Here is a 26,183-nt window from a genome sequence, read left to right as displayed (position 1 = left end):
AACCAGTAATGAAGCAAAGCATTAACATACAGAGTGAAATATGAAAGTTCCCTTTTACCTTCGTACCTCACACACATTCACACGCACACACACACAGATTAAGCTAAATATAGAGAATTTCTCTGTAGAGCTCTGTTACAAAAAAGAAAAGAATACTTTGGTCAAATACTTGCTAATACTTGAAGAAAAAAGAGAAGATATAGAAAGATGTCAGTTGTCTCTTTTTGGCGTCCCAAATACGCGTAGACAGCTGTCACTGGCAGTAGTTTAGCTTGTCACCTTTCTAGAACAGTTCTTTCCAGGCAACGTTTAAGATCAGTTTGGAAGGCTTTCCAGGAGAAATGTGCCAACAAAGGTTTCCGGCAGGCCTTTCATGAGAAATGCAGCATCAGTTTCTCTATTTATTACATTCACCTCTAAGAGCTTCTCAAGGAGATGGAAAAGCTGGCAAACTTTTCAAAGAGATGGAAAAGGCTGAGCTGGTGTTTTGTCCTTGGCAGGTTGATTTAAAACTCCTTTCAAAACACTTCACACCCCAATTGACTGTCGAAAGTGGAACCAGAAGAATATCTCAAGAGGTAAGTCTCCTGACCCCTATGAATCTTGACCTGTCACTTCTCGGTAAACATCTCCCCCGAGTCAAAAAAACCCTGCTAGGTATTTAGCTGAAGACAGGTGACATCCAGTAAGGGTTGTTTACAAACCAAGTCCAAAAGACCTTCAATGACTCCAGTGAAAAAAAAAAATCCATGGAATCCTTTTCAGTTTTCCCAAATAAAATTATTTCCATAATTCTAAAATAAGAGCCCTCAAAAAAAACTTAACAAAAGTATAGAAGCACTGTAATAACACAGGTAATACATTAGCTTTGATCACGCAAATTCCACCTAACGCCATCCATTTCTGAGTCAAACAGTGCAGGCAAAGCCTTAAAATAAATGCATTGTGACAGCAGCCAATGTCCCAGACTCCTCCATTGCCATCCCTGGGTATGGCCTGTCCCATCAGCTAAACAGTCTCACCAGAGGTAGTGGCACAGTGATATACAGTTGGGAGGGAGTGACCTGGGAGACCTCAACATTGACTTCAGACCCCATGAAGTCTCATGGCATTAGGTCAAACATGGGCAAGGAAACCTCCTGCTGATTACCACCTACTGCCCTCTCTCAACTGTTTTTATATGGCTGGTCCTGTTAAGTTTCTGGTCAATGGTAACCCCCGCATACTGTCCATCTGACTGCTCACCGCCTCTGGTCCAGTACACCTACTCAGCAGCTATGCTCCAACACCCTGCTCCCCACCTGAAGATAAAGGAACTCCATAATATCATTAGTAGCATCCCCAATACCGAACATCTGTTCCTGCTGGGGGACTTTAATGCCAGGGTTGGGGCCGACCATGACTCATGGCCCTCCTGCCTTGGGCATTATGGCATTGGAAGGATGAATGAGAATGGACAGAGACTGCTTGAGTTGTGTACCTATCATAACCTCTGCATCACCAACTCATTCTTTCACACTAAACCCTGTCACCAGGTTTCTTGGAGGCACCCAAGATGGCACCAGCTAGACCTCATCGTCACAAGGCAGCCTCCTTAAACAGTGTTCAAATCACACGCAGCTTCCACAGTGCAGACTTCGACACCGACCACTCCCTGGTATGCAGCAAGGTTAGACTCAAACTAAAGAAGTTCCATCACTCCAAGCAGAAGGGCCACCCACGCATCAACACGAGCAGAATCTCTCCTCCACAGCTGTCACAAAAATTTCTAAATTCACTTGAAAAAGCCCTTTAAAACACTCCCATAGGGGATGCAGAGACCAAGTGGGCCCACATCAGAGACGTCATCTATGAGTCAGCTATGACCACCTACGGCAAACGCGTGAAGCGGAATGCAGACTGGTTTCAATCTCACTTTGAAGAGCTGGAACCTGTTATAGCCGCTAAGCGCATTGCACTGCTGAACTACAAGAAAGCCCCCAGCGAGTTAACATCCATAGCACTTAAAACAGCCAGAAGCGCTGCACAAAGAACAGCCAGGTGCTGCACAAATGACTACTGGCAACACCTATGCAGTCATATTCAGCTGGCCTCCGACACTGGAAACATCAGTGGAATGTATAATGGCATTAAGAGTTGGCATTTGGGCCAACCATCAAGAAGTTCGCCCCCTCAAATCTAAATCAGGGTACACAATCACTGACCAACGCAAACAAATGGACCACTGGGTTGAGCACTACCTAGAACTGTACTCCAGGGAGAATGTTGTCACTGAGACCGCCCTCAATGCAGCCCAGCCTCTGCCAGACATGGATGAGCTGGACGTACAACCAACAAAATCGGAACTCAGTGATGCCATTGATTCTCTAGCCAGCGGAAAAGCCCCTGGGAAGGACGGCATTACCCCAGAAATAATCAAGAGTGCTAAGCCTGCCATACTCTCAACACTCTACGAACTGCTTTGCCTGTGCTGGGACGAGGGAGCAGTACCACAGGACATGCGCGATGCCAATATCATCACCCTCTATAAAAACAAAGGTGACCGCGGTGACTGCAACAACTACCGTGGAATCTCCCTGCTCAGCATAGTGGGGAAAGTCTTTGCTCGAGTCGCTTTAAACAGGCTCCAGAAGCTGGCCGAACGTGTCTACCCTGAGGCACAGTGTGGCTTTTGAGCAGAGAGATCGACCATTGACATGCTGTTCTCCCTTCGTCAACGACAGGAGAAATGCCGCGAACAACAGATGCCCCTCGACGTTGCTTTCATTGATCTCACCAAAGCCTTTGACCTCGTCAGCAGACGTGGTCTCTTCAGATAACTGGAAAGGATCGGATGTCCACCAAAGCTGCTAAGCATCATCATGTCATTTCATGACAATACGAAAGGCACAATTCAGCATAGCAGCACCTCTTCAGACCCCTTTCCTATCCTGAGTGGCGTGAAACAGGGCTGTGTTCTCGCACCCACACTGTTTGGGATCTTCTTCTCCCTTCTGCTCTCACATGCGTTCAAGTCTTCAGAAGAAGGAATTTTCCTCCACACAAGATCAGGTGGCAGGTTGTTCAACCTTGCCTGTCTAAGAGCGAAGACCAAAGTATGGAAAGTCCTCATCAGGGAACTCCTCTTTGCTGACGATGTTGCATTAACATCTTACACTGAAGAGTGTCTGCAGAGTCTCATCGACAGGTTTGCTGCTGCCTGCAACAAATTTGGCCTAACCATCAGCCTCACGAAAACGAACATCATGGGACAGGACATCAGAAATGCTCCATCCATCAATATCGGCGACCATGCTCTGCAAGTGGTTCAAGAGTTCACCTACCTAGGCTCAACTATCACCAGTAACCTGTCTCTTGATGCAGACATCAACAAGCGCGTGGGAAAGGCTTCCACTGCTATGTCCAGACTGGCCAAGAGAGTGTGGGAAAATGGCGCACTGACACGGAACACAAAAGTCCGAGTGTATCGAACCTGTGTCCTCAGTACCTTGCTCTACGGCAGCGAGGCCTGGACAACGTATGTCAGCCAAGAGCGACGTCTCAATTCATTCCATCTTCGCTGCCTCCGGAGAATACTTGGCATCAGGTGGCAGGACCGTATCTCCAACACAGAAGTCCTCGTGGCGGCCAACATCCCTGGCATATACACCCTACTGGGTCAGCGGCGCTTGAGATGACTTGGCCGTGTGAGCCGCATGGAAGATGGCAGGATCCCCAAGGACAAATTGTACAGCGAGCTCGTCACTGGTATCAGACCCACCGGCCGTCCATGTCTCCGCTTTAAAGACATCTGCAAACGTGACATGAAGTCCTGTTACATTGATCATAAGTCATGGGAGTCAGTTGCCAGCAATCGCCAGAGCTGGCGGGCAGCCATAAAGGCGGGGCTAAAGTGTGGCGAGTCGAAGAGACTTAGCAGTTGGCAGGAAAAAAGACAGAAGCGCAAGGGGAGAGCCAACTGTGTAACAACCCTGACAACCAATTTTATCTGCAGCACCTGTGGAAGAGTCTGTCACTCTAGTATTGGTCTTTATAGCCACTCCAGGCGCTTACCCATTGTCTCTCAAGACAAGGAGGCAAAAGAAGAAGAAGAAGAGGTCCTGTTAAGTTTCTGGTCAATGGTAACCCCCAGGATGTTGATAGTACAGGATTCATTGGTGGTCATGCTATTGAACGTCAAATGGGGGTAGTTAGATTCTCTGTTGTTGTAGATGGTCATTGCTTGGCACTTTTATGGCGAGCATGTTACTTGCTACTTATCAGCCCAGACCTGAATGTTGTCCAGATCTCGCTGCATATGGACACGGGCTGCTTCAGTATCTCAGGAGTTGTGAATGGGACTGAACATTGTGCAATCACCAGCAAACATCCCCACTTCACACCTCATGATGGAGGAAATATCATTAATGAAGCAGCTGAAGATGGTTGAGCCTCAGACATTACCCTGAGGAATTCCTGCAGTGATATCCTGCAGTTGTGCTGATTGACCTCCAACAACCACAACCATCTTCCTTTGTGCAGAGTTTTCCCCCGATTTCCGATGACTTCAATTTTGCTAGGGCTCCTTGGTGCCACACTTGGTCAAATGCTGCCTTGCTGTCAAGGAAAGTGACTTTCACCTCAACCCATCAACCACCTTAGACATTCAATCCCTCAACCACCAGTGCATAGCAGCAGCAGTATGCACCCATCCACAAGATACACTGCAGCAATTTGCCAAGAGTCCTTTGACAGCACCTTCCAAACCCATGACCTGTACCAACTGGAAGCACAAGAGCAGCAGATGCATGGGGACACCACCACCTGCAAGTTCCCCTCCAAGCCACACAACATCCTGACTTGGAAATCTCTCAGCAATCCTTCACTGTTGCGGGGCCAAAATCCTGGAAATCTCTCCCCACAGCACTGTGGGTTGACATGTACCATGTGGACTGCAGCAATTCAAGAAGGTGTCTCACACCTCCTTCTCAAGAGCAATTTGGGATGAGTAACAAATTCTGCCCTTGTCAGTGACGCTCACATTCCCATGAACGAAGAATAAAAAAAATTCCAATGGTAAACCTCTCTCAAGAGAAATAACAAATTTCATAAAACAGCTGAGGATAAAATTGTATTAAAAATGCCCTTCTAAAAGCTGTTGGGCCTGTTAAATCTGCCATTCCGTTGCCACTTAACAATTTAATAAAGTGTGATCTGCACTGAGTACTAAAGAGGCAATAATAATGGACGATGGGACATGTGACATCACCATCTCATTTGAATCTGCCTCTCCCTATTTTAGGATAAGGGTTTCTGGTGGGATCTGGAAATAATTGATGGGAACTAAATGGGCAACAACATAGACTGGGATCTCCAGTCCATTTCCTGCCCCTATCCATCACAATACATACTTTGGTTCTGTAACTAGTAGAATAGATAAGAGAGAACCAGTGGATGTGCTGTATGTGGACATTCAGAAGGCTTTCGATAAGGTCCCACATAAGAGATTAGCGTGCAAAATTAAAGCACATGGGATTGTGCTTTATTGACATGGATAGAGAACTGGTTGGCAGACAGGAAACAAAGAGTAGGAATAAACGGGTCTTTTTCCGAGTGGCAGGCAGTGACTAGTGGGGTACCACAGGGATCAGTGCGAGGACCCCAGCTATTCACAATATATATTAATGATATAGATGAGGGAATTAAATGTAATATATCCAAGTTTGCAGACGACACGAAGCTGGGTGGGAGTGTGAGCTGTGAGGAGGATGCAGAGAAGCTCCAGTGTGATTTAGACAGGATGAGTGAGTGGGCAAATACATTTCAGATGCAGTATAATGTGGATAAATGTGAGGTTATCCACTTTGGTGGCAAAAACAGAAAGGCAGATTATTATCTGAACGGCGATAGTTTGGGAAAAAGGGAGGTGCAGCTAGACCAGGATGTCCTTGTGCACCAGTCGCTAAAAGTAAGCATGCAGGTGCAGCAGGCAGTTAAGAAGGCAAATGGTATGTTGGCCTTCATAACGAGAGGATTCAAGTACAGGAGCAAGGATGTCTTCCTGCAATTGTACAAGGCTTTAGTGAGACAGCATCAGGAGTATTGTGTGCTGTTTTGGTCTCCTTATCTGAGGAAGGATGTTCTTGTTATGGAGGGAGTGCAGTGAAGGTTCACCAGACTGATTCCTGGGATATCAGGACTGATGTATGAAGAGAGATTGGGTCGATTAGGCTTGTATTTGCTCGAGTTTAGAAGAATTAGAGGGAACTCATAGAAACCTACAAAATTCTAGCAGGACTGGACAGACTAGATGCAGGAAGGATGTTCCCGATGGCGAGAGAGCCCAGAACCAGGGGTCACAGTCTAAGGATGAGGGGTAAGCCATTTAGGACTGAGATGAGAAGGGATTTCTTCACCCAGAGAGTGGTTCACCCTGTGGAATTCTCTACCACAGAAAGCAGTTGAGGCAAAATCATTAAATATATTCAAGAAAGAATTAGATATAGTTCTTCGGACTAAAGGGATCAAGGGATATGGGGAGAAAGTGGGAACAGGAGACTGAGTTTGGACGATCAACCACGATTGTATTGAATAGCAGTGCAGGCTCGAAGGGCCTAATGGCCTACTCCTGCTCCTATTTTTCTTTCTAATACTGGCTCTGCTGTCAGCACAGTCCTGCACTGATCTAAACAATAATGATACAAATACATTACTACCCACAAATATGTACATTAAATCGTAAAGTAGGTCTCTGCCCAGGTAAGAACAAAAACTTGTCCTTATTACATCCTCAAGATATCACAAAGTACTTCATGACCAATTGTAATGTGCAGTCATTATTATATCAGCAAACCTATCTTTTCTTATCGGATATTATTTGGCTCAGCATGCAAATGAAAACTGAAATATGACAGAAAATATGATGACATCAGTCAGAATGAGCAGGTTCTCCATTGTGCAGCTCTGGCTGGCTTCCCACAGGTGCAAAGCATCATCGACTGCACATGTTTGGCAATTAAGCACCCATTGATTGCCAAGGAGCATTTGCAAACTACCTGGGCTTCAACTCCATCAATGTGCCGCTGGTGTGCAACCATAAAAAGATCTTTATGTAGGTCCGTGCAAGGTTCCTAGACACCTGCCATGATACTTTCATCCTCTCACTTTCCAGGCTCCCTGATCTCTTTGGACTTCAAAGCAGAATTACTAGGTGACTGCTTGGAGACAAGGGATATACCCACTTAGAAGGTGGATGATACCACCTCTCAAAAACCCAAGGACTGAGGCCCAGGGGGCGATACAATGAATGCCATATGTCCACCAGATGTCCAGTTGAATATGCCATTAGCGTGCTGACAATGTACTTCAGGCATCTGTACAGAGCTGGAGGCACCCTTCAGTATGCACGAGCCAGCATCTCCAGAATGGTCATGGTGAGCTGTGCTCTGCACAACATTGCATCGCAATGAGGTTTAAACCTGCAGGAAGATCAAGGCCCAGAGCACAGAGACTCTTTGGATGATTCCAAGGAGGAGGAGGAGGAGGAAAATGAGGAGGAGGAGAAAGAGGAGGCAAAACATGTTGCGACAATGCACCACCAATGACACACATTGCTGACTCGATGTCCTCATTATTGAGGGATTCACTTAGGTTCCACCAGTGTACCCATCTAACAACAACATGGAAAAGTTACTTTTGTCCCTTACCCACAATGCCATTAACACAAAGCAATCCTACAAACAACCGAGCCTCCCCTACACAGCAACGCCCCCCCAGCCCCCCACATCGTTCAGCATCAACATGTCTTCCCAACTAACTAATCGAACTTTGTATAACACACCCATATGCAGACCCTCATGCAACGACAAATCTTTACTCTTCCTTCTTCTGGCATTTCTACTTGGTGCATCCCCTCCCAAAAATCCAAACCAGTTTTAACTGGTCCACTTGAACCAGTGACCATGGAAATTGGGACAACTGGATCAGTTGTACTGGTTCCAGTTGACCATTTGTACTTATTCCAAATGGATATTATATTGGCTCCAGTTGAGACCAGTGAGCCTGGTTCCAGTTGAAAATTATATTGGCTCCAATTGAGACCAGAGAACCTAGTTCCAGCTGAAAATTATATTGCTTATAGTTGTGACCAGTTAGACTAGTTTCTAGCTCAACTCCATTTAGGTTTAATTTAAGACCACTTTATTAACTTGAAAAAAGTGTTCATATGAGTACCACTAACAAGTGAAAATTATATTTGTGGTGTGTGCTGTGGTTATGCAGTGAAGCTAAAAACACTTGACTGCACTGTTCCTTTCAAATTTTATCTTGTGCAGAAAAACACAATACACAGTTACATCCCAAAAAACAAATTAAATACAGTATAGAAATCAAGAAATAAGTGAACACAGCAATTAAAGTGCCAAGAGTTAAATTACCGCTGTGATCAAAATACAAAACTTAAACATTAATTACATTCAGACAATGATTTTGGTGCAACAAGTGAACAGAATAAATGCTAAATACTTAACAATAGGTGATAGTAGACAAGTCACTTTTGATCCTTGCTCCTCAAAGCTGCCTGGACACAGGTGATGTTGTCTTCAGTACTTCTCTGATGTCTTCTACTCTGGCTTCTTCTTCTGTGTGACTTTTCTTCTGTGGTTCTTGCTGTGTCTCTGTGTCTGCTTGTTCTGTGGTTCTTCGGATCCTCCTGTTTTTTTTTTCAGAGCTGCCTATGTGCCAGATTACGAATTCTGTGCAGCTTGCCCTTCCTGACCTTATAACAATTTATACTTTTTCCTAACCTGATTAGCTCCTCCTGTCTCACCCCAGACTTAATGGCACTGTCTTGCAACAGAACTTTCATAAAACATCTTTAAAACTAATGTAACAACCCTTTCAATAAAATCTTTTTTCATAAATGACTTTAAACATATTTTACAATCTTTTCAATCGAAACATGAATTTAAATATATTTTATACCTTCTCACAGAGTAAGCTGCAGCAATGCAGAATACAGTCCAATTCAATGGCTATCACATAGGTAGTTCTGAAAAAAAGAAAAATACAAAAACAGGGTCCTAAGAACCAAAGAAAACACAGGCAGAGACAGAGGGGTATTTTTTTTAAAGTTGCAGGGAGTCTTATTGGTTTGATTAAGTCGATCCAGTTGGATTCCAGTTCAAAGATTCTGCCTGCCAACTGATTACAGTTGAAGCAGCTATGGGCTGGATTTTACCGTAAGCTGATGGGACTTCGCCACTGACGTAAAAGTTGGTGGCAAACCCGTTTCCGCCTAGCCCAGGGATCCGACCTGAATTTTAGAAGTCCCCGGGCTTTAATTGTCCTGAGGCAGGACTTCCACCCGCTTGAGAGAGGAGGTCCTGCCTCAGTGAGCTGCCAGCCAATCAGCGGGCCGGCAGCTCTTAGTCCCAGCAGCGCCACCGGGAGCGATGGCCACTGCTGGGACTGTAGCCCAGCTGACGGCATGGAGCCAGGACTTCAGGTAAGTTGGGCTTGCCTCACTAGGGGGGTGATCGGTTGTGGCAGAGAGTAGTTGTTTGGGGGCGGGGGAGGCGTCATGGGTCCCAGAGGTTGGGAGGTGGGGGTGGCCCTCAATTGGGCACCCTGTGCCCGACTGCCATGGCACCCCCCCCCACCCCGGTGCACGAAAAAGCCGGCAGCAATCACTGGGTGGCCTTTCACGTCCCCAGCACGCCCGTTTGCCACAGATAAAATACCCGTGGAGGCGGGTGAGCGACCTTAAGTGGCCGTTCAGTGGTCACTTCAGGGCCTTGATTAGCCTTGGGCAGTCGGTCCATTTTCCACCCCCCCCCCCACCCCGCCTGACCGCCGTAAAGTTGGCCAGAGACGGGAGTGGGGCGGGAAGGCCTGCTGCTCAATTTTATGCCGCCCCCATGCCACCATCCGACCCACTGGGGCAGCGTAAAATTCAGCCCTAAATGTCAACTAGTTCCACTTAATTCCTACTGAATCACTGAGAATCACAGAATTGTTACACTGCAGAAGGAGGCCATTCGGCCCATCGTGTCCACACGGGCTCTCTGAAAGAGCAATTTCCTCAGTTCCATTCCCCCCACCATCTCCCTGTAACCTTGCACAATCTTCCTTTTCATATAAATAAAAGCAAAATACTGCGGATGCTGGAAATCTGAAACAAAAACAAGAAATGCTGGAATCACTCAGCAGGTCTGGCAGCATCTGTGGAAAGAGAAGCAGAGTTAACGTTTCGGGTCAGTGACCCTTCTTTGGAACCCTTTTCATATAACTGTTTAATTCTCTTTTGAATGCTTCAATTGAACCTGCCTCCACCATGTTCTCAGGCAACGCATTCCAAACCTTAACCACTCGCTACATGAAAAAAATGTTCCTCATGTCACTTTTGCTTCTCTTATCAAATACTTTAAATCTGTGCCCTCTCATTCTCGATCCTTTCACGAGTGGGAACAGTTTCTCTCTATCTACTGTGTCCATACCCCTCATAATTTTGAATGCATCTATCAAATCACCTCTCAACCTTCTCTTCTCCACAGAAAACAGTCCTAACTTCTCCAATCTATCTTCATAATTGAATTCCCTCATCCCTGGAATCATTCTTGTAAATCTTTTCTGTACTCTCTCCAATGCCTTCACGTCTTTCTTAAAGTGCGGCACCGAGAACTGGATGCAATACTCCAGCTGTCAATTAACACCCTCTCTGTACTAACGCTTTGTCTTTCACCACACCATTAACATACCGTTTGCCTTTGCTCCATGACATTTAGGTCAGTTATTTTCTGTGACCTTGTCCTATCAACACCTTCTCTTTTGTTATCTCTTGTCCCACCCCGTTTTACTTGCTTAACCCCTTTTACATTTCTAATATTTGCCAGTTCTGATGAAGGGTCACTGACCTGAAATGTTAATTCTGCTTTTCTCACAGATGCTGCCAGACCTGCTGACTAACTAACTGGAGGAGGTGGCTCCACAAATATCCCCATCCTCTATGATGGGGAAGCCCAGCATATCATTGTAAAAGATAAGGCTGAAGCATTTGCAATGATCCATCTCGGCCTCCTGCTGAAGTCCCCAGCATCACAGATGCCAGTCATGAGACATTGGTTACTACAAAGACTATGGGTCCTGACAACATTCCGGCAATAGTACTGAAGACCTGTGCTCCAGAACAAGTCACAACCCTAGTCAAGTTGTTCCAGTACAGCTGCAACACTGGCATCTACCCGTCAATATGGAAAATTGCCCATGTATCTCCTGTACACAAAAATCAGGAAAAATTTAACCTGGCCAATTAATCTACTCTCGATCGTCAGTGGAGTGATAGATGGTGTCGTCAACAGTGCTGTCAAGTAGTACTTGCTCAGCAATAATCTGCTCAGTGACACTCAGTTTGGGTTTCGCCAGGGCCACTCAGTTCCTGATCTCATTCCAGCCTTGATGCAAACATGGACAAAAGAGCTGAACTCAAGAGGTGAGGTGAGAGTGACTGCCCTTAACATCAAGGCAGCATTTGATTGAGTGTGCCATCAAGGAGCCCTAGCAAAACTGAAGTCAATGGGAATCAGGGGGAAAACTCTCCCCTGGTTGGAGTCATACCTAGTGCAAAAGAAGATGGTTGTGGTTGTTGGAGGTCTATCATCTGAGCTCCAGGATGTCACTGCAGGAGTTCCTCAGGGTGGTGTCTTAGGCACAAACATCCTCAGCTGTTTCATCAATGACCTTCCTTCAATCATAAGATCAGAATTGGGGATGTTCGCTGATGATTGCACAATGTTCAGCATCATTCACGACTCCTCAGATACTGAAGCAGTCCATATAGAAATGCAGCAATGTCCAGGTTAGGCTGATCAGTGGCAAGTGTTACGACCGAGGCAGGGCGAGTACATTGTTAATTCAGTCCCACTTCTCCACAGGTCATAACATATTTTTAAAAGTTTTACCACTTGTTGAAACAGTCAATCAGATACACTATTTTGTCCAGAATAGAACACACTAACCAGGTATCTTTACTGAACAACAACATTTTCAGTTCATTATTAACAAGTCATAACTAGTAATGAAGTAAAACAATATCACACAGACCATTTTTTAAAAATCCAACATTAAGTTTGAAAAAGTCCCCTTTACCTTAGTCCCTTCACACTCTCACACACACATATAAACTGGTTAACCAAAAGATTAAAATAAAGGATTTTTAGATCAGAAGTCTATTAGAGACAAAAAAAAAACACACACACCCGGGCAGACCACTTGCCCACCTCTGAAAAAATAGCAGATGAGACACACTGCACCTAACTGGCGCACAGTCCAACCTTTGAGGACATGCAGGCAGGCTTCTTGAAATGCAGGAAACAAGACAAATTCACAGTGAACTTCAGAGAGTCCTTCAGGGAATTGCGAGAAAAAAAGCTGGGTTATGGTCTTCTGTTCTTTCTTGGAATTCTCTCATTCTGTCCTTTTTTGACACTTCAGCAGCACTTGACTTTTTAAAAACATTCAGCAAGAATCCGAATTCTTCCTCCAGAAGGTAAAACACACACAGACTCCCAACCAGAAATATTTTCAGGTTTTTTTGGCCCATCCCAGGTGTTCTGTGCCTGCCACGGGGCTTGTCTAATCAAAGGCATGCGTGTCACTTTTCTGCCCCAATTGGCAGGGTTTCTGTTGGAAGCCTAGCCCAAGCCATGTGACAAACAGCAACCCTGTTGCCAGTCTGGCTCCCTCACTGTCCTTGATGGCTTCCTTTTTGAAACACAAAAACCTAGACCACATTTATTCAGCTTAACTATGAATTCCTTTTCAAAACATTATTTTTAGCAAAAGAGAACCACTTTAATTACATAAGCAACATTTTTTTTTATTCATTCATGGGATGTGGGCATCACTGGCTATGCCAGCATTTATTGCCCATCCCTAATTGCCCTTGAGAAGGTGCTGGTGGTGAGCTGCCTTCTTGAACCGCTGCAGCCCATTTGGGGTAGGTACACCCACAGTGCTGTTAGGAAGGGAGTTCCAGGATTTTGACCCAGCGACAGTGAAGGAACGGCGATATAGTTCCAAGTCAGGATGGTGTGTGACTTGGAGGGGAACTTGCAGATGGTGATGTTCACATGTATTTGCTGCCCTTGTCCTTCTAGTTGGTAGAGGTCGCGGGTTTGGAAGGTGGTGTCTCAGGAGCCTTGGTGCATTGCTGCAGTGCATCTTGTAGATGGTACACACTGCTGCTACTGTGCGTCAGTGGTGGAGGGAGTGAATGTTTGTAGATGGGGTGCCAATCAAGCGGGCTGCTTTGTCCTGGATGGTGTCGAGCTTCTTGAGCGTTGTTGGAGCTGGACCCATCCAGGCAAGTGGAGAGTATTCCATCACACTCCTGACTTGTGCCTTCTAGATGGCGGACAGGTTTTGGGGAGTCAGGAGGTGAGTTATTCACCTCAGGATTCCTAGCCTCCGACCTGCTCTTGTAGCCACGGTATGTATATGGCTACTCCAGTTCAGTTTCTGGTCAATGGTAACCCCTAGGATATTGATAGTAGATCTGCACCACACAAGTACTAACTAGGCAATGACTATCTCAAACAAGAGAGAAACTAACCATCTCCCCTTGACATTCAATGGCATTACAATCACTGAATCCCCCACTATCAACATCTTGGGGGTTGCCATTGATCAGAAACTCGAGTAGCCATATAAATACCATGGCTACAAGAGCAGGTCAGAGGCTAGGAATCTGCAGCGAGTAACTCAATTCCTGACTACCGAATGCCTGTCCACCATCTACAAGACACAAGTCAGGAGGATGATGGAATACTCTCCACTTGCCTGGATGGGTGCAGCTCCAATAACACTCAGAAGCTCAATCCAGGACAAAGCAGCCTGCTTAAATGGCACCCCATTTACAAACATTCACTCCCTCCACCACCGACGTACAGTGGCAGCAGTGTGTACCATCTACAAGATGCACTGCAGCAACGCACCAAGGCACCTTCAACAGCGCCTTCCAAACCTGTGACCTCTACCAACTAGAAGGACAAGGGCAGCACCTGCAAGTTCCCTTCCAAGCCACACACCATCCTGACTTGGAACTATATCACCTTTCCTTCAGTGTCACTGGGTCAAAATCCTGGAACTTCCTTCCTAACTGCACTGTGGACGTACCTACCCCACATGGACTGCAGCAGTTCAAGAAGGCAGCTTCCCTAGGGGTATTAGGGATGGGCAATAAATGCTGTCCTAGCCAGTGACACCCGCATCCCATGAACAAATAAAAAAAAGAAAGGCATGGTTATGTGGTGATGGGCATGGGTGCGATTACAATTGGATTCTTCAAGACGTTAGTTCGATAAGAGCCAGAATAAAAGAGACCTTTCCAATTGGGTCTGGTATGGAGGAGGAGAACCAGAAACCAAGAAGACAAAGGAAAAGAAAAGGTTGAGGATCGAAAGCTACAGGAGAAGATGTGCACTCTCCCATCCAGAACTAATACGAGAAGTACATAGCCCATGTTAGACTGTAAATTGCTGCCCGAGTTTATGGCTTTAGTTTGGGTAAAACTTAATGAACTTGTTCTGACTTTGTCTCAATAAAGTAGATTCACAACTGAACTTTTGTCATGTCCATTCCTGTACCTGTAATGGGGAGCAACTTTATACTGATTACACCCTGTGACTTCAGCAAAAGTAGAGACAGGCTGCTCATAATCTAGTTCTGACTGCTGAGTTGCTCTTGGACAATATCCTTTGGGTTTTTGGGCTAATGAGGGCCATGTCAAAGACTGCTCCACCTGCATTGTGCAGGGGTAGACCTGGCCATTGGGATAGGAGACACCATGTGAGGTACTGACTGGGGGTAAAGTGGGGAGAGCAATGGGTGAAAAGTGGAATCACTTTGAGCTGAGTCCCAACTGTCATGTCCCCTTTCACCATCATCCCTCTCCTGTTCGAGCCACCCTTTCCTGCTAGCAATGTGCTGGAGTACACCTTGCTGAAATCAGTGTGGTGATGAATCCTGACATATGGTACCATTCATTCTATTTAAAGTGTACTAGTCATTAATGTACATCAGTGTACAAACCTACGTGCACTCCTGTGATTGCCACTTCTGATGCTCAAGGCAATTGGCCACTCTTTCCATGAAAGAAGACATCATTGCAAAGGCTTGTGACATCATGCCACTCTTGTTTGAGATGACTCCTCCACTCTCTTGGAACAGTTATCAGTACATCACACTTTCTCTGCTGCTGCTCCAGAATTATCCTCTTTGCAAACAGCCTCCCAAATACAGCATCTGCATCCAGCTGAATGGAGCTTGGAAATTCCTATGTCCTCCAGCGCGGACTCAACAGTGCTGTCTCTGACTCTACCATCTGCTCTTGGTCACTTGCAAAGTGTAAGTATCCAGATGAAAACCCAACTATCTGTCTTACTGGTCTCACCGAAGTGCGAGTATCTGAGCTGGTCATGGTCTGCATGAGTCCTGTGACAGTGCAACCTCAGAAGGAATGAACCCTCTGAGGAATCATTGTTGTCCTGAGCTACCTGGACCCACCTTCTGCTGGATATGTGAAGGCCCTGTGGGAAATATAAGACATGAATAAGTATTGTTAAGTTAAGAATGTTTGAAGTTATCATTACGCACATGGTCATATTCCCATCGGTGTTGGTATCAAATCAACATGACTGAGTATTATATGGTATACAGGTGCCTGATATTTAAGTCTGTCAATAGGTAGCTGCAAACCCCTATCTCCCCATCTCCAATGGCCAGGCAAGCCAAGACTCTGTTCATCTCCAGCACGTCCTCCTCTAGAGGTGTTAATTGAGAGATGGTTGGAGGGCCACCTCCGGTTCTCTGTCTCTCCCTGGTTTTCTCAGCATGGAGTGAAAGAAGAGACCAATGAGTGAAGTTCATCCAATGAATGGAGAGCATTTTCTGAGGGTGACTATGCAGGGTAGGGATGACTTTGAATTCAAATGAGTGTGCATGTCAGTCGTGGATGGATAGATTGGATGTGAGGAAATGCACAGAGAGAGATTTTTACACCTGCAAAGTAAGTTACTGTGGGGAGTGATGTGCTGGAGTAAGCTTGAGAAGGCAGAGTTGGAGTTAGGGGGAGGTTAGGGTGAAGCACACATCAGGATATAGGACAATTTGCCAATGCTCTCATCTTTCCTGCCCTGCTTAGGTCATTGAATAACTTCCTGTATTGGATCCAGCAGCATGGCACCATGCTCCTGCTGCTGACCTCCTCAGCAATCTCCAACCACGTCTTCTTTATCTCCATTTAAGGCTTTTTCCTCCCATCAGTAGGGAAGATGATCTCCCTTTGGGTCCTTACAGTCCCCAACAGCTCATCCACAGAGTCATCACTGAAGCAGGGCACAGCTTTTGCTTGTCTCATACCAACAGATCTGTGGCTTTTCATCCTAACTCCAAAATTCTTCAACTTTAATTTCTGGGGTATCCCTTTAAATACTGAAATTAAAATCACATCATGTGTGTCATCATCATGGCAACTGACGCTAATTGGATGGGAAACCCATAAGTAAAATGATAATGAGGTGGTTGAGTTAGAAAACCAGTAAGAAATGCATTTGCTTTTGGGTTTCCCACATGCTACTGCCCCTGCCCCCACTCCCAGTATGTCTGTGCATTATGTCTTTCTGTACAACTGCCTCATCTCTCTACTTGTACGTCTCTCTTTGGGTTTCCACCTCAATGCATCTCTTTGAATCTCATAGGTGTCAATAATTAGAATGGTTGCAATTACAACGAACAACAAAATCAGAGATAATTACAGGTTTTGGTTGCTTTCAAAATTCAACACACTTATTGTTTTAAAGATGAATTCAAATTAGGATGAGGAGCCAAGTTGTGTCTCTGCCTCTCACATGTCTTTCTCTATGTCACTCTGGTTGGAATTTTTCGAGCCCTTTGGCAATGGACTAGAAGGCGGGATGCCTGGAAATATGGCACAGGAAGATGTTGGGATGAGGGAGAGGGGGTGCCTGATGTCTATCCACTGCCATAGCATTTTTCCAGCAGCAGGAATATTGCCAGATTGGCCACCTGTCAGGAGGTCAATTAAGCCACTTAAGTTACCAGTTAAGGACCACTTCCCCCTTCCGTGGGCATTTTACCCACATCAGGGTGGCCCACTGCCATTTGAGGAGACCACCCAGTGAAACCTAGCGGCCTCTTAGCAGGGGTCCTTCCTTTGTGGACACTCCATGGTCCATGGAGGGACCTCCAGCAGTAGTGGCTGACCTCGTGGCAATGGCACTGCTGGCACTCAGTGGCTCCACCACCCCTGATCACCGGGGTCTGCCTGCCTGGACCCAACATTACCCAACTCCACATTGCCTTTCTTTGAGGTCGCCCAACCATTGAGGCACCCACTCCCTGCAGCTGCAACCTCAACAATGGCCACCACTAGCGGTGGTGCTGCTGAGACTGCTGAGCTGTCAGTCCACTGATTGGGCTGGCAGCTCATGGGTGTGAATGGCTGCTCCAGTGATGGCCAATTAAGTGGCCACTGCCGACAATATACCTACCTGGTCCCGCCACTGGCTGAAGTGGGGTCGCCTCCTGCTTTCGGCTCCAGTGGTGGGACGTCTACCGCCTCCACAAAATTCAGCCGGATGTTTCTCTTCTGTCTCAAAGGTATCTGAGAGAAAATTTAACTGATTTCATCCACTGAAATGGTGCTGTAATAGAGTTAAAATGCGGGCGATTAGTACTGCATTCCTGCTCCATCGCCATATTTCCCAGTGCCTGCCATCAGGTGGCTGAGGTACACATCTAACTCAGATGCATAACACACAAAAGGATGCTGAAGCCATCTTAAATGGTTACTGGGAAGATCATATGCCATGGATCCTCCTCCACTCAGAAAATCATAGTGATACAGCAGCATTTAAGTCTAAAATTATTTGCGTGGGGCCAGGAGGAGTAAAAGTGAATCAGGCTCTCTACCAATGCAATTGATTGGGTTGAGTGGATGGTTTAGCCAGCTGCCCACCCAATCAGTGATCCACAGCAAAATTAACCCCTATAACTCATGCACCAAATAAAATGTAAAGGTTATATAATTAGTACAGTCTGCCATGTGCTTTCTCTCTCCTTTCTCTCTTTCAGAAATATGCACAGATGCCTGCAATTTAGCCCGGAGGCAGTTTCATGCCTGGGTGCTGTTTCGAAGTTGAGAAACCCAGAAGAAGGGGTTTCCAAAATGATCCGCAGTTTTTAACCGCAACTTTTACTTTTTAAATTTTTAATTTCTTAATTTCTTCCTGTCACTTTCCCACCCACAGGCTGGAGGTCTGTTGGGTCGGGAAACCTGCAGCGCAGGGCCGCAGCCAAGGAGAGCAGGTTGGCCTCATTGGAGTGAAGGGACTGGTGGAGTGGTGTGTGTTCCAATTGCCAAGGGGATAGGGTCAGATGGTGGCAAGGGGGCTGTGATCATGGTGATTGTGGGGATTGATGGTGATGGTGGTGGAGCAGATGGTAGTCGGGGGTGGAGGTCCAAGCATTGTTGGGGGAGGTCTGATGGTGGTCTCCGGGGGTTACAATGGTAGTTGAGAGGGGGTTTGGTGTTCAGCTTGTTCAGCCTAAAGGAAACACACCTGCTACTCCTAGCCCATAAGCTGCAGAGTCATTTACCACATGGATTCAGCCCTTCTCATCTCCTTTCAGCTGCTGTATATGCGGAGGCCTGGCCAATGTGACTTAAAAATCGAATGACTGTTAAACTAAAGGCAGGCAGCCTCATAATAATATTTAAATGATCAACCCACTTCCCACGAGAAAATTTGTTGCCTGGCCCACATTTTGTCCCCGTTACTATCATAAGATTTGAGGTGGGTTGGGTTACAGTTTTAGAATTTTCCTTTTTAACCTCTGACCCATCCCCAATCCACCCATTTTTGGTAATTAAAACACAGCTCACGGTCTCTGTTTTAAAATTTTACTCGAATTTTCTTCTCTATGATTTTGGAAAATAACAACAAATATTTTGCACCATTGACTGAGAGTTTAGTATTACACTCTTTGGCTAATTTTAATTCTGCTGACACATCCTGGGAAATTGTGAAGACTGCACGTGCTCACTTAGCAAGAACCTGCCTTCCACTAACAGTCACTGTTAATAGCAATCAAATCCAAGTCTAGGCTTTTGGGAGAGGATGACGTCTTCAAGTAAAAATTTTTAATGAATGTATTAATGGATGGAAGAAATAATTCAACTGATGATTTAATCATATTATTGTGAAATAGGTGTTTTGTTTATTTGGTTTAAAACTTTTCTTTGAAAATTAAAGATTTAATGGGGTCAGGTTCCCACATGTAGGCCGATGACAACTAGCACTAACTTGCCACGAACTCCCTCGATGTCTACACTACCTCTGTGTTGTCAGACTGCTTGTCTGACATCCTGGCTTGAATCCACTGCATTTTCATCCAGTGAATCCTGTGGAAGGCTAAAACCACCATCTTTGGCTTCTACCACAAACTCCGTCCCCTTGCCAGTGATTCTACACCTCTCCATGGCTATTATCTCTGGTTGAACTAGACTGTTTGTCACCGTGGCATCCTACTTGAACCTTACCTTAGTTTCTAACCACATATCCTCTCCATCACAAAGACTTCCTACTTCTACCTCCACAAAACCATCCATCTCCACCTTGGCTTCAGTTCATCCAGTACTCTCCTGGCCACACTCCCATCTGCCATAAGCAGCTTATACAAATTTGTACTGCCTGTTATCTATCCTCATCAAGTCTTGCCCACCATTCACCCCTGTGCTCACTGACCTATATTGACACTCAGTCCCCTGTGCCTCCGATTTAGCATTCTGATCCTTGAATTCAAAACCCTTCACATCTTGCCTCTCTCTATTTCTGTAATCTTTTCCAGGCTTAAGACGCTCCAAGAACTCAGGGTTCTTTCAACGATTGCCTTTTGTGTAGCAAAAAGTCAATTGCTCCACCATTGCAGCTGTACCTCTCCACCTCCTCTACATATGCATATATATATTTTATATGTACACACATATATGTATATTGTAATGACCAGTTGAGAAAGAGATGGGAGCAGGCAGACAGGAGTGGCGAGCCAGCCAGGAGAGATCTTCTCAGTCGAGGAGCATTCTGCTTTCTGCCCAAACTGTTTGTACAAATTCAAAAAACTCAGGTTGCCCATCAGCTTAGTCATGTGACTAGCTGGTTTGACCATGTCCGTTTGTGTATTCGGCCATCTTAGCAGTCAACCTGGAATGCGAGCTCCCCCACTTTCAACATCTGGTGATCAAAAGTCCATTGTGGGTTGAATGTGTCAGGGAATGGCTGCTTTGGCTTTCCAAACACTGTCTGTTAATATGCAAATGTCTTTTACAGCCACCGTTGATCTGTTTAACAAGTCCTTCTGACTGTGGGGGAAGATTCTTTGCTAGTTTCCCCTTTGTCCCAGAGGGCACTCCTGCCTGCAGGTATGTGTGCAGACTCTACCGCACTCCTCCTGTGCCAAGTCAACTAGGTGAGGCATCACCCTCACGGTTTACCTGCCCCCTAGAGGTCTTGCTTTGTCTCTGTAGGTTCCTGTAAATGCTGTTCGCATCTCTGGTGGGGTGCTTCTAGTGTCTGCCTTTACGTAGGAGGATGTGGGGTCTACTTTTTCAAATTTTTCAGGGTTGGTTGACCAGACAATAGGGGTTTTCATCTGGAATTCCTCCCGGATTTCCTTCAATCTGCTCCCTTAGTCACTTTTACCCCTTCCCTGTCTAACCTTTTGCCAGCCTTATGCCTGTCTGTCCCCTTTTCTTCTCGATGGGGGTCCCTTACAGTTCACCAACCCTCTGCTGGAGGGTCCTCCTAACACCGGTACAAGACTTTGGGGTGGAGGTTTCACTGTAGGTTGGGGTTTCCCCTCAACCTGGCACATGTGGCAACTCCTGCAGTACTCCACCACATCTTTGTGGAGTTTTGGCCAGTCAAACTGTTGTCTTATGCGGGCTTTGGTCTTTCGAATACCAGCAGGTACAGCTACTGTAGTCTCCTGGGCCATTCTTAATATTTCTGTCCGGTACCTCTGTGGCACCACTAACCGGTGAATTACTGTCCACTCCTTGCTCTCAGGTCTGTGAGAAGAACTCCATTTCCTCATCAGTACCTCATTATTTAAATAGCAGCAATCAGGGATTCCCTTTGCTTCACTTTCCGACTGGGCAGCCTGTGCTAACTCCTGCAGTACTGGGTTGGCTCACTGAGCCTCAGCTAGGGGAAATCCATTTAATTCATTCCCTGGGTCTCCTAACTTTCCAAAGAAAGTCTTGGACAGACAGACCTCATGGTCATCTGCCTGCAGTGCCAATACAGTCTCCTCTGGGGGAGCTGGTCTGATCATGGCCTGATTCACTACACATTCAGGGAAATTGCAGGGGTCCATCTCCCACCACTGCCCTGTTTCTCTGACTTCCTGCAGTCTTTCTTTCACTACTGGGGTGGGGCTACCACCTTCAGCCCCGCCAGATCATTGCCTAGGAGCAGGCCAATCCCATCCACAGGCAAACTAGGGACAATCCCTACAGTGCACCCAGAGTACAGGTGCAGGCTTGTACTGCCCTCCAATACCATTCACCACCATTCTGGTGTTCACTGCACTCTCTGGGGGAAAAGTCAGGTCTTTTCCCAGTAAAAAGGATCTAGTGGCCCCTGTGTCCCTGAGAATCACTATGGGCTTGCTTGCCCCACTCGTGGGGTATGGGGTTACTTTCCCTCATACACAAAACCCTGATAACCTTCAGGAATCCCATTAAATTTTCCTACACTTGCAGATGTAAGCTTCCTGGGTCTCACACTTACTGCAATTAAAACTACAGCTTGTTCTGCTGTGCTCACAGCACCTTCCTTTCTGGCTAGTGGAGGGCCCCCTGTGTCTCCTGCTTTCCTTTCTCTCCCAGGACTGCTTGGGCTCCTGTCACCTTCCCATCCTTTGTCCCTTTCAGATTTGTGGGGGTGATTAGGAAAGGTTCTCCCCGGGAAACCGACTTATAAATTAAAGCAAACTCATCAAGCAGAACAGCCGCTTGCCAGGCTCTCTGGACCCGCTGCTTCTCTTACATGGGTCGTTATGGAGAGTAGGAGAGTGTGTTTAAATTCCTCTAAAAGAATTACTTCTCTGAGATTCTCATCGCTGAGCTGTACTTTAAGCGCCCTCAGCCACTGGTCAAAAGCCAGCTGCTTATTTCTTTCAAACTCCAGATAGGTTTGATTAGCTTGCTTCTTGAGGGTTCTAAACTTTTGGCAATAGGCTTTGGGTACTAATTCATATGCCCCGAGGATAGTAGTTTTTGTCAGTTCATAATTTGATTAACTCTCATCTAGCAACAGGGAATAAACCTCATGGGCTTTTCCAATTAGCTTCCTTTGTAGTAGAAGAGGCCAGGTCTCAGCTGGCCATTTTAGCTGTCTTGTCAGTTTCTCCAAGGTCACAAAAAATCTTCTACATCTTCCTCATTGAATTTTGGAATTAATTGAGCTAGTTTTAACAATTCTGTAAACAGCCCTGAATTACGCTGCACCATATTGGCCATGTTTTCACTGGGGTTATTCTGTCACCCCTTAGTTAAATCAAGCCATCTTAGCTCTCTTTCTTCGCATTCTTTCTATAATATTCTTTCTCTCTCTCTCTCTCTCTCTCTCGTTCCTTCCCCTGTCTTTGTTTTTCTTCACGTTCCTTCTGGAAAGCTCTTTCTTTCTTCCTCTCCTGCCTTTCTCTTTCTCTGTCTTCTAAATCAAGTTTCCTTTGTTCCAATTGTATCTTTGCTAGCAACACCCTCCCTGGGTCTACTTCTAACCCTGTTTCTGCTTCTTCAGATTCAAGGGAAAAATGGTTGGCTAGGAGTTCATACTTCCTAGCCTTGCCACGTACAATGACCCCACACTGTTCAGCCATTTTCCTCAACTCCTCCGTAGACAGTGTTTTTAACTTATCCCAAGTTACTTCACCCTGGCTTGGAGAGCTACTAGCTTCAGTTGCAGACATGTTAGTATTCAATCACTCACAACCACAAGAAAACCCGTATTGAAATCTTGCTCTTTTTTTTGCTTGGAAACAATTTGGCTTCCCACTTCCAATTTCTCTTGTTTGTCTGTCAGTAAAATTCCGGACACTAACAATCAAATTTCTGTTACAACCAGGTGAGAAAGAGGTGTAACGTTCCCTTTCCACCTTCACCTGGTCTTAATGTAACAGGGTTTGATTTTAAACACACCATGTTTTTAGCCCCCCCTTGGTGAATCCTTGTTCCCGGTTTTTTAACTATCAGGCAAAGAAACAGGCTTTCTTAGGTTTAAAGAAGAAAAGTTGAAATTTATTAAACTTAAACTCTAATTCGGTTGACGCCTAGGGATATACAATGTGCCCATGCTAGCATGCATATGCGATATACACATACAAATAGAGACAGAAAAGAGCAGAAGAAATAAAGTGGAAAAGTTTGAGGCAATATCTGAAGAGTTTTTGTTATGGGTCTTCAAGGTCACTGTAGATTCCTTGATTGTAGGTAGATCTTGCTTTTCGTTGGGGCCCAGTATTCTTCTTAAGCCTTGTTTGCTGTAGGAGACTTTTCTCTCTTGAGATTCATGTGTCTTCAGTGGATTCAGAGGCTTGTGAGAAAGAGATGGGAGCAGGCAGATAGGAGAGGCTGTGGCGAGCCAGACAGAAGAGATCTTTTCACTCCAGGAGCATTCTGCTTTCTACCCAAACTGTTTGTACAAATTCAAAAGACTCAGGTTGCCCAGCAGCTTAGTCATGTGACTAGCTGGTTTGACCATATCTGTTTGTGTATTCGGTCATCTTGGCAGTCAACCTAAAATGTGAGCTTCCCCACCTTCAATGTCCGGTGATCAAAAGTTCATTATGGGTTGAATGTGTCAGGGAATGGCTGCTTTGTCTTTCCAAACACCGTCTGTTAATATGCAAATGTATTTTCCAGCCATGGCTGATCTGTTTAACAAGTCCTTTCTTCACTCCAGTAACAGTTTAAAATCAATGTTCATGACAAAATTAATGTGCCTCATTCTTGGCAGGTGGGGGCCTAGCATGACAATATATATTCTACTGTAATACTGTAAGTAATGCTATATGTTCAAGTTGCCTCTCACCAGTATTTTAACAAAAGTGCTGTCAAGATAGCAAAGGTAAGAATTTGATATGTGTGTGTTCAATGCTTGCCTGATGGTATCACTGACAACAATTTGCAGGATATAATCATCTCAAACAGAAACTTTGACTTGTTTTGATGATTTCATGTGAAATAGAAGTTGCTATACACCATGTTAAGAAATGTAAAATTCAGTTATTAATTCTAATTGATCAGTTAGATAACATTTTGAAAACAGACAAATGGATTGGCTGAAATAGACAAAGAATAGGCACAGTGAAAGGTCTCTGAAGGATTTAGTATTACTGGCAGCTGCCCAGACAGAAGGATCAGGACAAACCAGTGGATGTTTTAAATGATACCTATAATTACAATTATCCTGACTATTAACCTTATTAATGTTGTGATAGCTATTCTTTCACTTTCAGATAAATGAAGTCTCTTATATTAAATGTTTATTGAGATTATAAGTAGTTATGTTTTCTAATATGCCATTAAATATCTTATGACATACAATATTTGCATCTTCTGACACCTTCTGAATCATCTAGATTAAAGCAAGTTTAATTAAATTGGATCCTGTCAGGTCACTGGGTTTCTTCAAATTATTTTGAGGTATTAGCTAATATTGAGCCAACTGAAAGTAAAGCATTAGCACTATTGATAAAATCTTTGTTGAGAGTGTGATTACATGCATTGACTTTCACTAAATAGAACCTTTGATTATTTTGTTGTCATTCAGTAAGCAATAATTGAATCAGCATTGACCTATGGCAGACAGGTTTCCGTCCTATTCATGCGTCCACCAAACCAGAAGAATAATATGAGCATTTATCCTGTAACGGCATACCTCCAAGGCATGCAGCAGTTCAGCTAGTACTTGTTTATTATTTCTGGTTACAGTTTATTCTGTGTAGTACGAAAAGAAAATGAGCTTGCTACTTTGATAATGACCTTCATGCCAATTGCTATTGTCAATTGTCAAGTACTAAATAAGTCAACATTGTTTTTCAGTTAATGTAGTCATTTTGAACATTGTATTTCTGAAGGAAAGGAAGAATGCAATGGTTGAGACTATACTATGTAATTGTATATAATTGTAGCAGGGAAACCAGTCATGGAGGTAATTCTATCATTCATTGAGTAAGCTCAATGTGCTGAGTGAATAGGAATAACTATAGAGACAATAAGGAGTAGTTTATCTTCCTATTTACTTAAAGCCCAGTTGCACACACAAAAGCCAAAATGCTGGCCTTGCCAGCGATGCCCACGTCCCATGAAAGAATAAGAATAAGTGGCTGCTTTTGACTTTAGAATAAGTCACGATTGGGAGACACAAATAAAAGGAGAAAAATCCCTCTGCTGCCTGCAGCAGTCTGAGATACATAAATAAAATAAATAAACGCAAAAGAAATACAGCAACTAATACCAGAGTTAAGTAAATAAATTTTAGGTAGCATATCATTATTTCTGGCATCAATTTATTAAAACTGGTTTAATTCTGGATAATATTAAATATCCCTAACAACTTAAATATTTTCATGTACATAGGGGTCCACAAGACATAAAGAAAGGAAATAAAAATTTGCATTTATTTGGTATGTCCTCAGATGTCCCAAAGTGCTTCATAGCCAGTGAATTATTTTTTGAAATCACTGTTGTTTTGTAAGCAAACATGAAAGCCAAGTACCACAGAAAGGTAAATTATTAGTTAATCTGTTTCGATGGTTTTGGTTGAGGGATGAGTATGGGCCAGGACACCAGAACTCCTTTGTATTCTTAGAATCATGTCTTGGTATTTTTTACATCCATCTGAAAAGGTAGGTTCAACATTTGTTTAGTATTGCTTACAAAGGACAGCACCTCAGACAAAGTCGCATTCCTTCAGTATTGCACTGATTGGGTTGAATTTAGTGCAGCCGTTTGGAGTGGGAATGGTGACTGGGGGGGTGGGGGGGAACGGAAGCATCCACACGGAAATCTGGCATTGTGACATCAGTTCTGAATTTAGTCAGTGGTGGGAAAGCACCAA

This window comes from Heterodontus francisci, chromosome 6, assembly GCF_036365525.1.
Source record: "Heterodontus francisci isolate sHetFra1 chromosome 6, sHetFra1.hap1, whole genome shotgun sequence".
Lineage (NCBI taxonomy): Eukaryota > Metazoa > Chordata > Chondrichthyes > Heterodontiformes > Heterodontidae > Heterodontus > Heterodontus francisci.
This window is presented reverse-complemented; position numbering follows the sequence as displayed.